The 14,092-nt window shown below is 45.2% G+C and overlaps 1 protein-coding gene across 5 annotated transcripts in view; it reads left to right on the top strand.

Moving 5' to 3' along the window:
• The first annotated feature begins 6,871 nt into the window (after positions 1 to 6,871).
• The window catches only part of LOC121537961 (proto-oncogene tyrosine-protein kinase Src), a 48,464-nt gene continuing 41,243 nt past the window's right edge, over positions 6,872 to 14,092 (top strand). For 4 of the 5 annotated variants that reach the window (XM_041845643.2, XM_041845641.2, XM_041845642.2 and 1 more), the window contains exon 1: positions 6,872 to 7,347. The gene's annotated coding sequence lies outside the window, so the exon portion shown is untranslated. Of the gene's footprint in view, positions 7,352 to 14,092 lie in introns of all 5 variants that reach the window. The other variant, XM_041845640.2, reaches the window with a different exon arrangement.

Here is a 14,092-nt window from a genome sequence, read left to right as displayed (position 1 = left end):
GCCACATGTGACGTGAGTCTGAGTTGTCAAACAGCACTTCAAGTTTGAGTCTGTATTGTCTTTTTGCGTCCCCTAAAGGATTTGCAGAGCTCGTACCTGCCATAACCCTGTGAGAGTGCTCCTAGTGTACAAGAAGTTAAAACACCCCTAAAACAGACAACTACACCACACGTTAAATGAGACACACAAGCAGGCCAAAATGGCTCCTACATGGCCCAACGTGAACACTCACTTAGAGAATAGAGAATTTTTAAATGCAAAGTATCTGCACTGACAAATCTTCAGCAGCACAGTGGCAACAACAAAAAAACTCCCTAGAAGGATGAGAATCCAACTCATTCAGAGGCTGTGCCCATCTGACTGCAAATTGTCAATGGCCGCATTCCTCTGCCCAGGCATTGCCGACGCCTGCCAGATCTTACAACGCCTGGATAGGTATTTTACATATCAGCGAACCAAATGATATGTTATAGCAATCTGTCAGTCGATGACACACTCAATGACGGGGCATGCAGTCATTGGTTGATGTATGCATCATTATGTATAATAAATGCATATCTAATTGTGTATATGTCCAGCCTTATCCCAATCACAGCCAATGTCAAAATTGTTGATACCTCCAAAATAGCGCATGTGTGCAGACTTCCCCTGTTTGCAGGCGGTGCTTAAATGCGGAACCATTCACTCTAAATCCTTCCGCTAAGGTGTCAGCATACTAGGTTTGGTCCTAGCAGAACTCGGCTAGGCGAAGTGAATGTCTGTGCCTCGCATACTCCCTTAAAAGACCCTTGCTTGAAAAACGAGAAAATAGCCAATTAGAGCCATTATGATAAATGTGTGGCAGAAGAGGTGGGACTCAGAGCCCAAGGGCCAGCATTTATATGCCATCCAAAGAAAGGTTGGTGGACCAAGATTCAAGGGTCAGATTAGGAAGGAAGAGGTGGTGTTTGCTCGGTTGCGTCTAGGACATTGTACTCGTTACTATATCTGTGTTGGAAAGCATGCGAATGGTTTGCGTACGGAGTGTATGGTTGATGAAACATTGAAGCATGTGTTGATGTCTTGTTGTAAGTACTGGTATGTGGAAGAGAGGGAAAGATTGATGTGTGGGTTTATTGAGGTTGGACGGGGATGGGGGGGTTGGAAGAGAATTGGGGGATAGGAGGGTTTGATAGAAGTTATTAGGGCTCTTTATTTGCTTAGTACAGGATTAGATAGGAGGGTTTATTTTAATGTTTGTTTGTTTATGTATTTAGTCTGTAAACTGTGATTGACTACACACTCCAGTACAGCAGGTGGCGGCATGCACCTCTAATGTTTGCGGACCTCCATAATATACACGGGGTAACCCAGACACGTCACAGGGGCTATGAAGCTGAAGCATCCGTTCAGAACGTATGGTAAGCTAAGCCAGATGTGATTTGTGTGCAGGAAACATGGCTCAAACCGACTGTGGAGTTTATCATACAGGGATATGTAGTGGTTCGTAGGGACAGAGATGTAGGGGGGATGTACCACCTTCGTAAAGCAAGGACTTCCTTACAGGATGCTAGGCAAAGGTATTGAACAGGAATACAGTGCATTCGGAAAGCATTCAGACCCATTGACTTTTCCACATTTTGTTACGTTACAGCCGTAGTTTTTCCTCATCAATCTACACACAATACCCCATAATGACAAAGCGAAAACAGGTTTTTAGAAATGTAAATAAAAAACAGAAATACCTTATTTACATAAGTATTCAAACCCTTTTCTATGAGACTCGAAATTGAGCTCAGGTGCATCCTGTTTCAATTGATCATCCTTGAGATCTTTCTACAACTTCATTGGAGTCCACCTGTGATAGATTCAATTGATTGGACATGATTTGGAAAGCCACACACCTGTCTACATAAGGTCCGACAGTTGACAGTGCATGTCAGAGCAAAAACCAAGCCATGAGGTTGAAGGAATTGTCCGTAGAGCTCTGAGACAGGATTGTGTCGAGACACAGTTCTGGTGAAGGGTACCAAAATATTTCTGCAGCATTGAAGGTCCCCAAGAACACAGTGGCCTCCATCATTCTTAAATGGAAGAAGTTTGGAACCACCAAGACTTCCTATAGCTGGCCACCCGGCCAAACTGAGCAATCATGGGAGAAGGGCCATGGTTAGGGAGGTGACCAAGAACCCGATGGTTACTCTGACAGTGCTCCAGAGTTCCTCTGTGGAGATGGGAGAACCTTCCAGAAGGACAACCATCTCTGCAGCACTCCACCAATGGTAGAGTGGCCAGACGGAAACCACTCCTCAGTAAAAGGCACATGACAGCCCTCTTGGAGTTTGCCAAAAGGCACCTAAACAAGATTCTTTGGTCTGATGAAACCAAGATTGAACTCTTTGGCCTAAATGCGAAGTGTCACGTCTGGAGGAAACCTGGAACCACCTGGAACCACGGTGAAGCAAGGTGGTGGCAGCATCATGCTGTAGGGATGTTTTTCAGCGGCAGGGACTGGGAGACTAGTCAGAATCGAGGGAAAGATGAACGGTGCAAAGTACAGAGAGATCCTTGATGAAAACCTGCTCCAGAGCGCTCAGGACCTCAGACTGGGGCGAAGGTTCACCTTCCAACAGGACTATGACCCTAAGCACACAGCCAAGACAACACAGGAGTGGCTTGAGGACAAGTCTCTGAATGTCCTTGAGTGGCCCAGCCAGAGCCCGGACTTGAACCCGATCAAGCATATCTGGAGAGACCTGCAAATAGCTGTGCAGCAACGCTCCCCATCCAACCTGACAGAGCTTAAAAGGATCTGCAGAGAAGAATGGGAGAAACTCCCCAAATACAGGTGTGCCAAGCTTGTAGCATCATACCCAAGAAGACTCGAGTCTGTAATTAAAATTTGATAGAAATGAGAGATATGGTGTGCCTGAATGATGTCTGAGGGACCAGGATTGATGTAGCCACAGGGAAAGAGTCTGCCTTGGACCTCACTCTGGTATCTAGTGTGATGGCAGGAATCTGTGAGTGGGAGGTATGGGAGGAGTCAACAGTAGGGAGTGATCATTACCCTATAGTTTGCACAGTAGGCCGAAGGCAGTAGGAGGTGTCAGTGGATGTAGGCAGGAAGGGCAAAGTGGGATCAGTTTCAGGAGCTGAGTGAGCAGGTGATGGCTCAGGTTGATATGAGAGGGGATGTGGATAGTATGAATAACTGGGTGAGAACAGCGTTAGTGGGGGCAGCTACTGAGGCTATATCTAAGAGTTCAGGGAGGAGGAGGAGGAAAGCAGTCCCATGGTGGACGGAGGAGTATGGGGCAATGGTGAGGAGTAGGAACAGGGCATTTAGAGTACTGAAAAGGACGCATAACTTCCAACATCTGATTCAGTATAAGCAGGCCCAGGCCCTGGTGAGGAGAACTATTCGTCAGGCAAAGAGGTCATGTTGCATCGGTTCTGTGACACCATTGGAAGGGTGACACCTGTGGGAGAAGTGAGGTGGATGATTAAGAGGATGAGTGGGATTATCCAGCGTTGACGAGGGGGAAAGATGTGGCAATAACAGATGAGGAGAAGGCATAGATGATGGACAAAGCGTTTGTCCAAGTGCATAGCTCTGCAGATTTGTTAGAGGAGGGGCAGAGGGGGAGAGAGAGAACGAGAACGAGAGAGGAGCATCCTGGAGTGCTGGATAGGAGGGAGGATGGAAATGATGCGTTGAATGCACCATTTACCAGGGCAGAGGTGAAAAGAGCAATAGGTAAGGCTGGGTTAACTTCACCTGGGAAAGATGAGGTGTGCTATGTTATGTTGGCCCATCTTAGTGATGAGGCACTGGATAAGGTATTGTTGTTGTACAACAGAGTGTGGGAGGAGGCGAAACTACCAGGCAGCTGGAAGGAGGCAGTAGTGGCACCAATCCGGAAGCCAGGGTAGGATCCAATGAGGCCAACAAGCTATCAGCCAATAGCTTTAACATCACATGTATGTAAGATTATGGAACATATGATTACGGAGAGGCTAACTTCCTTCCTGGAGAGTAGGTGGCTAGTATCACCACATCAGAGTGGGTTCAGGAAGGGTAGGGAAACTATGGACCCAGTACTCTGCTTAGAAGCAGGGGTCAGGAAGGCTCAGGTGAACAAGGAGACGGTTGTAGCTGTCTTTTTTTATGTAGACAAGGCGTATGATATGATGTGGAAGGAGGGGTTGTTAATCAAGCTTGATATTGTGGGGGTAGGAGGAAGAATTTACAACTGGATAAATTATTTCCTGTTTGGAAGGTCTATCCAAGTGAGAGTGGGGAAGTCTCTATCAGGCAGCTACCTGGTGGATAAAAGTACACCTCAAGGGAGCGTGATTAGTCCTCTGTTGTTCTCAATCATGATCAGTTATGTTTACTCTCAGGTACAGCCGGATATTGGGAGGTCGTTCTTTTCAGATGATGAGGCCTTTTGGAAGAGGGGAAGAAATGTGCCATACATAGTCAGGAAGGTACAGGAAGGAATTGATGAAGTAGAGCGGTGGGCATTAATGTGGGGATTCAGGTTCTCTGTAGAGAAAACTCAGACAGTTTTCTTTACCAGGAGGAAGCTGGGAGATTATCTATGCTTGAGGTTATATGGGAGAAACTTGGAGAGGGTGGAGGCCTTCAGGTTCCTTGGGGTATACTTTGACACTAGACTGACCTGGGCAGAACACATTGAGAGAGTGGTGGGAAAGTGGGTGGAGGAAGTTGAGCCAGACAGAGAAGTTTATTTGCTCTGATTCATGTGCAGTGTTGATGAGTCTCCAGTCCTTTAGCTCACGTAGCAGACAAGACCTGCTTTATGAGGTGCTACATACCCATGGCAGGATTAGAGAGATGGGTAAACCAATAAGATTTACTTGAATCCCAGCCCATGTGGGGGTGGAGGGGAACAAGGCAGTTGATGTACTGGCTAAACAAGCAGTTACTAGTGGGGATGTTGATGTTGTAGTTTCAATGAGCAAGGCAGAGGCAAAAATCCTGATATGGACAGTGATGGTGCAGAGATGACAGGAGAAGTGGAATAGAGAGAATGGGAGTGTGGTGCCAGGAAAATAACCTCTCACTCAACATCAACAAAACAAAGGAGATGATCGTGGACTTCAGGAAACAGCAGAGGGTGCACCCCCCTATCCACATCGACGGGACCGCAGTGGAGAAGGAGGAAAGCTTCAAGTTCCTTGGCGTACACATCACGACAAACTGAAATGGTCCACCCACGCAGACAGTGTGGTGAAGGCGGCGCAACAGAGCCTCTTCAACCTCAGGAGGCTGAAGAAATGTGGCTTATCACCTAAAACCCTCACAAACTTTTACAGATGCACAATTGAGAGCATCCTTTCGGGCTGTATCACCGCCTGGTACGGCAACTGCACCGCCCACAACCGCAGGGATCTCCAGAGGATGGTGCGGTCTGCCGAACGCATTACCGGGGGCAAACTACCCACCCTCCAAGACACATACAGCACCCGATGTCACAGGAAGGCCAAAAAGATCATCAAGGACATCAACCACCCGAGCCACTGCCTGTTCACCTCGCTATCATCCAGAAGGCGAGGTCAGTACAGGTGCATCAGAGCTGGGACCGAGAGAATGAAAAACAGCTTCTATCTCAAGGCCATCAGACTGCTAAATAGCCATCACTAGCACATTAGAGGCTGCTGCTGCCTATTGAAATCACTGGCCACTTTAAGAAATTGATATTCTGTATCTTAGTCCATGCCGCTCTGTCATTGCTTGTCCATATATGTATATATTCTTAAATCCCATTCCTTACTTTTTTGTGTGTATTGGGTATATGTTGTGAAATTGTTAGATATTACTGCACTGTCGGAGCTAGAAGCACATTCATTTTGCTACACCCACTATAACATATGCTAAACACGTGTATGTGACAAATACAATTTGATTTGATTTGGGTTTTGATTTGACTAAGGGCAGGCATTTATTTCAAGTACAGAGGAAAGTCGACGAGGGGAGGAGGCTATTTTTACAAGATTAAGGGTGGGACACAGCCAGTTGAATAAGACCTTAAATGTGATAGGAAAGCATCTAACAGGAAAGTGAGATTATTGCCAGGAAACAGAGACTGTGGAGCATGTATGACTGGAACGAATTGCAAAAATCTCTGAAGCTGGAGACTCTTATCTCCCTCACTAACTTTAAGCATCAGTTGTCAGAGCACCTTACCGATCACTGCACCTGTACACAGCCCATCTGAAATTAGCCCACCCAACTACCTCATCCCTATATTGTTATTTATTTTGCTCTTTTGCACCCCATTATCTCTATTTGCACATCATCTCTTGCACATCTAGCATTCCAGTGTTAATACTATTGTAATTATTTTGCACTATAGCCTATTTATTGCCTTACCTCCATAACTTGCTACATTTGCACACACTGTATATATATTTTCTGTTGTATTTTTGACTTTATGTTTTTTACCCCATATGTAACTCTGTGTTGTTTTTATTGCACTGCTTTGCTTTATCTTGGCCAGGTCGCAGTTGTAAATGAGAACTTGTTCTCAACTGGCTTACCTGGTTAAATAAAGGTAAAAAAATAAAAAAATAAAAATAAAATGTATCGCTACATTGTGGGCAGAGGTAAAGAGAGAGGCTGAGATCTAGTATGAGGGAGAAGGTGACACAGGAAATTAGTTTAAAGAGTATATTGAGCAGAACGTCATTAGATATAGTCTCAAATATTTTGTTATCTTTTTTAAGAGAAACGGGGTTGGCAGATAGGATTTAGTTTCTGCCTGTCTCTGGCCCACATTCCAGTACGGTAGGTGGCGGTAATGCACCAAAAACGTCACAAAATGTCGTCATAATATATGCACAAACTGTTTCAGATGGGAAGCATGCGGACGCCTTTACCCCATCCTCCCCTCCTCCAATGTTTTGGTCCTGTATTCTCTTTGCTTGTGTGTGTGAGTGATAGGCCTACTACGTGCAGCAGTGTACGCAGTAGCCTAGATATTTTTCTACCACAAAATCTAGTCATATCTATCCTCTGATTTGAAGGCAGTTGGCAAAGAGCTGGATACTCTCTTTCATAATTAGGGATTCAAATGATTGCTGCAATCAGACTAGTTCCGACTGCTGCCCTGATTCTTAGGCAATCCCCGTCTTGACCTAGCCCGCCCCTCCGGTTGAATGGGATCCCTCCGCATCAGTTCGATAATCGATTCTCTGCTGTGAACGTCGTCTGAAATCGGTTATAATTTTTGGGTTTACTTCGATGACGGAGTCTGTGACATTTTGTGGTTACATTCGATGAACTATTGTCCATCTGGTAAATAAACAAGCAACGGCAATACACTGGTACTCGTCAGGGTAAGTAAGTGACTTGTTATTTTTGTATATAATGAAACCAATGATTGAACATAAACAATGTATCCCAAATGTATCCGGTCCGTCAAGTTGTATTGAAATCAAATACATTCTGATCTCAACATTGCCGCAATGCTTCTAATACAGCTGATGTGAAATAGCTCGCTGGATCAGGGTGTTCAAGAGGGTCTTTCTAATCCAATAAATTGTGTATTTTTAATGTAAGTAGGCTAATTGTGTCCCTAAAAGTTTACGTAGTTATTAAATAGCTAGTTTTATGATTGGGACAAAGCTGTGAAACTCCATTGACCATCACATTATTGGCTCTTCAAGTAGCTACATTCATGCCAATATATGTCAATCAGCAATACACTAGCCTGTGTGTGAGAGAGAGGAATATGTTATAAGGTGTAGCTATATAGGCCAGCTCTCTGCCGGTGCCTATAGTCTACTTACTAAACTATGGGCTGTGTCATATGCTCGGAATTAGTGTTCTCCCACTCAAGATGAGTCAACGAGCCAAATATTGACTCTTGATGAAGCCTAGCATGTCTCTTTAAAGTTTTTGAACATACAAGTTATGTTTTCCTCATTGAGTATGGCTATGACTAAGGTTATAAAAAAACTGGTTTCAGTGTTGAGACTATAGGGAGTGGTACACTTGATAAAGTGATAGGATGGCCTTGTATTTATTCAACACAGTTGCCATAATCCTAAAACACACACATATACATCACACATTGTTTACACACCTGCCAAGTGTTGTCTTGCACCTTTTGATCTGCCTGAAGTCTAGATATTGTATGAACCAACAAAGGCAAAATCTTCTCTGTGACCGTGTCTCCAGGACTTCACCTAGAATTTCACCCAGTTAATTTTAGAATCACAAAGAATTGAACATTTCCCAAGGAATTATATTTTTGTTTAGAATGTGCCATTGAATTTGCCAGTAAATTGTGGATGATTAGATGAATTGAAGGACACATCCTTAATTGAATATGAACTATGAACCACTCCGTTTCTGTGATGATGAGAATACATGTAGGGCGCAAGAATAGCAAGCCCATATCTGTTTCTGCATTATTGAGGAATTATGTTGTTTGACAAGAGCATTCTGAATCAAATCAAATCAAATCACATTTTATTGGCCACATGCGCCGTATACAACAGGTGTAGACATTACAGTGAAATGCTTACTTACAGCCCTTAACCAACAATGCATTTTTTTAAATATAAAAAAGTAAAATAAAACAACAACAACAGAAAAGTGTTGAGAGAAAAAAAGAGCAGAAGTAAAATAAAATAACAGTAGGGAGGCTATATACAGGGGGGTACCGGTGCAAAGTCAATGTGCGGGGGCACCGGCTAGTTGAGGTAATATGTACATGTGGGTAGAGTTAAAGTGAATATGCATAAATAATTAACAGAGTAGCAGCAGCGTAAAAAGATGGGGTGGGGGGGCAGTGGAAATAGTCCGGGTAGCCATGATTAGCTGTTCAGGAGTCTTATGGCTTGGGGGTAGAAGCTGTTGAGAAGTCTTTTGGACCTGGACTCCGGTACCGCTTGCCGTGCGGTAGCAGAGAGAACAGTCTATGACTAGGGTGGCTGGAGTCTTTGACAATTTTGAGGGCCTTCCTCTGACACCGCCTGGTATAGAGGTCCTGGATGGCAGGAAGCTTGGCCCCAGTGATGTACTGGGCCGTACGCACTACCCTCTGTAGTGCCTTGCGGTCGGAGGCCGAGCAGATGCCATACCAGGCGGTGATGCAACCAGTCAGGATGCTCTCGATGGTGCAGATGTAGAATTTTTTGAGGACCCATGCAAAATCTTCTCAGTCTCCTGAAGGGGGAATAGGCTTTGTCGTGCCCTCTTCATGACTGTCTTGGTGTGTTTTGACCATAATAGTTTGTTGGTGATGTGGACACCAAGGAACTTGAAGCTCTCAACCTGTTCCACTACAGCCCTGGCGATGAGAATGGGGGTGTGCTCAGTCCTCTTTTTTTTCCTGTAGTCCACAATCATCTCCTTTGTCTTGGTCACGTTGAGGGAGAGGTTGTTATCCTGGCACCACACGGCCAGGTCTCTGACCTCCTCCCTATAGGCTGTCTCATCGTTGTCGGTGATCAGGCCTACCACTGTTGTGTCGTCGGCAAACTTAATGATGGTGTTGGAGTCGTGCCTGGCCATGCAGTCATGGGTGAACAGAGAGTACAGGAGGGGACTGAGCACGCACCCCCTGAGGGGCCCCCGTGTTGAGGATCAGTGTGGCAGATGTGTTGTTACCTACCCTTACCACCCGGGGGCGGCCCGTCAGGAAGTCCAGGATCCAGTTGCAGAGGGAGGTGTTTAGTCCCAGGATCCTTAGCTTAGTGATGAGCTTTGAGGGCACTATGGTGTTGAATGCTGAGCTGTAGTCAATGAATAGCATTCTCACGTACAGTGAGGGAAAAAAGTATTTGATCCCCTGCTGATTTTGTACATTTGCCCACTGACAAAGACATGATCAGTCGATAATTTTAATGGTAGGTTTATTTGAACAGTGGGAGACAGAATAACAACAAAAAAATCCAGAAAAACGCATGTCAAAAATGTTATTGATTTGCATTTTAATGAGGGAAATAAGTATTTGACCCCTCTGCAAAACATGACTTAGTACTTGGTGGCAAAACCTTTGTTGGCAATCACAGAGGTCAGACGTTTCTTGTAGTTGGCCACCAGGTTTGCACACATCTCAGGAGGGATTTTGTCCCACTCCTCTTTGCAGATCTTCTGCAAATCATTAAGGTTTCGAGCCTGATGTTTGGCAACTCGAACCTTCAGCTCCCTCCACAGATTTTCTATGGGATTACGGTCTGGAGACTGGCTAGCCCACTCCAGGACCTTAATGTGCCTCTTCTTGAGCCACTCCTTTGTTGCCTTGGTTTTGGGTCATTGTCATGCTGGAATACCCATCCACGACCCATTTTCAATGCCCTGGCTGAGGGAAGGAGGTTTCTCACCCAAGATTTGATGGTACATGGCCCCGTCCATCGTCCCTTTGATGCGGTGAAGTTGTCCTGTCCCCTTAGCAGAAAAACACCCCCAAAGCATAATGTTTCCACCTCCATGTTTGACGGTGGAGATGGTGTTCTTGGGGTCATAGGCAGCATTCCTCCTCCTCCAAACACGGCGAGTTGAGTTGATGCCAAAGAGCTCGATTTTGGTCTCATCTGGCCACAACACTTTCACCCAGTTCTCCTCTGAATCATTCAGATGTTCATTGGCAAACTTGAGACGGGCCTGTATATGTGCTTTCTTGAGCAGGGGGACCTTGCGGGCGCTGCAGGATTTCAGTCCTTCACGGTGCAGTGTGTTACCAATTGTTTTCTTGGTGACTATGGTCCCAGCTGCCTTGAGATCATTGACAAGATCCTCCTGTGTAGTTCTGGGCTGATTCCTCACCGTTCTCATGATCATTACAACTCCACGAGGTGAGATCTTGCATGGAGCCCCAGGCCGAGGGAGATTGACAGTTATTTTGTGTTTCTTCCATTTGCGAATAATCGCACCAACTGTTGTGACCTTCTCACCAAGCTGCTTGGCGATGGTCTTGTAGCCCATTCCAGCCTTGTGTAGATCTACAATCTTGTCCCTGACATCCTTGGAGAGCTCTTTGGTCTTGGCCATGGTGGAGAGTTTGGAATCTGATTGATTGATTGCTTCTGTGGACAGGTGTCTTTTATACAGGTAACAAACTGAGATTAGGAGCACTCCCTTTAAGAGTGTGCTCCTAATCTCAGCTTGTTACCTGTATAAAAGACACCTGGGAGCCAGAAATCTTTCTGATTGAGAGGGGGTCAAATACTTATTTCCCTCATTCAAATGCAAATCTAAGGGGACAGGACAACTTAACCGCATCAAAGGGACGATGGACGGGGCCATGTACCGTCAAATCTTGGGTGAGAAACCTCCTTCCCTCAGCCAGGGCATTGAAAATGGGTCGTGGATGGGTATTCCAGCATGACAATGACCCAAAACCAAGGCAACAAAGCAGTGGCTCAAGAAGAGGCACATTAAGGTCCTGGAGTGGGCTAGCCAGTCTCCAGACCTTAATCCCATAGAAAATCTGTGGAGGGAGCTGAAGGTTCGAGTTGCCAAACATCAGGCTCGAAACCTTAATGATTTGCAGAAGATCTGCAAAGAGGAGTGGGACAAAATCCCTCCTGAGATGTGTGCAAACCTGGTGGCCAACTACAAGAAACGTCTGACCTCTGTGATTGCCAACAAAGGTTTTGCCACCAAGTACTAAGTCATGTTTTGCAGAGGGGTCAAATACTTATTTCCCTCATTAAAATGCAAATCAATAACATTTTTGACATGCGTTTTTCTGGATTTTTTGTTGTTATTCTGTCTCTCACTGTTCAAATAAACCTACCATTAAAATTATAGACTGAACATTTCTTTGTCAGTGGGCAAACGTACAAAATCAGCAGGGGATCAAAAATGTTTTTCCCTCACTGTAGGTGTTCCTCTTGTCCAGGTGGGAATGGGCAGTGTGGAGTGCAATAGAGATTGCATCAACTGTGGATCTGTTGGGGCGGTATGCAAATTGGAGTGGGTCTAGGGTTTCTGGGATAATGGTGTTGTGAGCCATGACCAGCCTTTCAAAGCACTTCATGGCTACAGACGTCAGTGCTACGGGTCGGTAGTCATTTAGGCAGGATATCTTAGTGTCCTTGGACACAGGGACTATGGTGGTCTGCTTGAAACATGTTGGTATTACAGACTCAGTCAGGGACATGTTGAAAATGTCAGTGAAGACACTTGCCAGTTGGTCAGCACATGCTCGGAGTACACGTCCTGGTAATCCGTCTGGCCCTGCGGCCTTGTGAATGTTGACCTGCTTAAAAGTCTTACTCACATTGGCTACGTAGAGCGTGATCACATAGTCATCCGGAACAGCTGGTGCTCTCATGCATGCTTCAGTGTTGCTTGCCTCGAAGCGAGCATAGAAGTGGTTTAGCTCGTCTGGAAGTCTTCTGTCACTGGGCAGCTCGCGGCTGTGCTTCCCTTTGTAGTCTGTAATAGTTTTCAAGCCCTGCCACATCCGACGAGCGTCAGAGCCGGTGTAGTACAACTCAATCCTGTATTGACTCTTTGCCTGTTTGATGGTTCGTCGGAGGGCATAGCGGGATTTCTTATAAGCGTCCGGGTTAGAGTCCCGCTTCTTGAAAGCGGCAGCTCTACCCTTTAGCTCAGTGCGGATGTTGCCTTTAATCCATGGCTTCTGGTTGGGGTATGTACGTACGGTCGCTGTGGGGACGACGTCATCGATGCACTTATTGATGATTAATAAACTATTAATCTCTGTATAGGCTAGCCTATATCCCTTCCAAAATTCTGCTCATCTGTCACCAAAAATCTGACACGCAAACCAAACGTATACTCCAAGGAGATTTAGTTCTAATGCCCCAAATCATAAATGATGACGAGAAGAGCACTGCAGTGTTTTTAAGCACGCAAAATGTCATTTACATTTATTTATTTTGTACTAAAACAATGGGAGAATTCAATATGATTTTACTGCTCTCTTGGCAGCCATCCTCTCTCTCTGCAGGTCTTTTCAGGTGGCCTGTCATAAGTGTTTCATCAACATGCCTAACTGAATCTTCCCTGGATAAACGAAATGCCCCTTGGAATCCTTCAAAAGAATGTCCCTCAGTGAAAGCTCTGGAACTTTGTAGGCTCCAATGAGATCACAGGCAGAAATTCCTGTTAATTGGTGGATTGGCCCCTTTGTTCCCCCTATATACTGAAGCATTCTTTTTGACAGGGTAGTACACTACACTGGGCCTGGCGGTAGTCAATGACTCGCTTGTTTCCAAAGCGGGGCGTCCAAGCCTTGAGAATGATCTGCCTATGAACCAAGTTGTGACTTGCTCTGTTAAAATGTCTTTGGCCTTAACAAAAGCAGAAAAATGGAAAGGGCTTTTAGAGGGGCCTTGTAGAGCGACTTGAGGAATGACTATTACTATGAGTACAGTTATGACCCTATACTGTTACCTTTTAATTGGAGAGTTAACCTTATTTGGCTGTAGGAGGCAAACTGGGCAAATAAAATGAAAACAGAACAGGCTAGCAGCTAGTTTGCTAGCAAGATAATTTCAACCGAGCTGCCCCAGTTTCCTCCAGGTCAGACGAGGATTAATTTCGCGTGAAGTTCTAACAACTTAATTGGCTATAATATTATGAGTAGGGGGGGGCTGGTTCTTGGGCCTGAGGAATAGGATAGTAATGATGCACAAATGGCGGGATGGTGAAAAGAAAAATCCAGACACAAGCGTAGACACGTGCTGTTTTGTTGGTCCAAGTAGAACAGCACAACGTTCCCTGATGGCTTATTGAGGAGTACTTAACAAACAACACTTATCTGATGCCAACAATGCCTAGAACAATCCCCCTTCAATTTAGCCTTCGGATTTATAATTCAGTCATAGCACTCACTGCAGTTGTATTGGTACTTTGGGCGGCTGGCGTGAGGACTGTGACTGTGACAGCCTCCCACTGAACTCAATTAATTTTTCATGTGGTGAACATACCAAACTTATGTCGCTCTATCTGGCCCATTTTTGGTGATAATTAGTGCCCAGCAATTTTCAAGGGCAGCGATTTTAAGTGGGGGGTGGGGGATTGGAAATGCCACCTGTTCTCTATCTCTGTTGAAATGGGCTTTGTTTGGGGTAGTTATTCATACATGGTTGACGAGGA

Source organism: Coregonus clupeaformis, chromosome 24 (genome assembly GCF_020615455.1).
Source record: "Coregonus clupeaformis isolate EN_2021a chromosome 24, ASM2061545v1, whole genome shotgun sequence".
Taxonomy (NCBI): Eukaryota; Metazoa; Chordata; class Actinopteri; order Salmoniformes; family Salmonidae; genus Coregonus; species Coregonus clupeaformis.
This window is presented reverse-complemented; position numbering and strand designations above follow the sequence as displayed.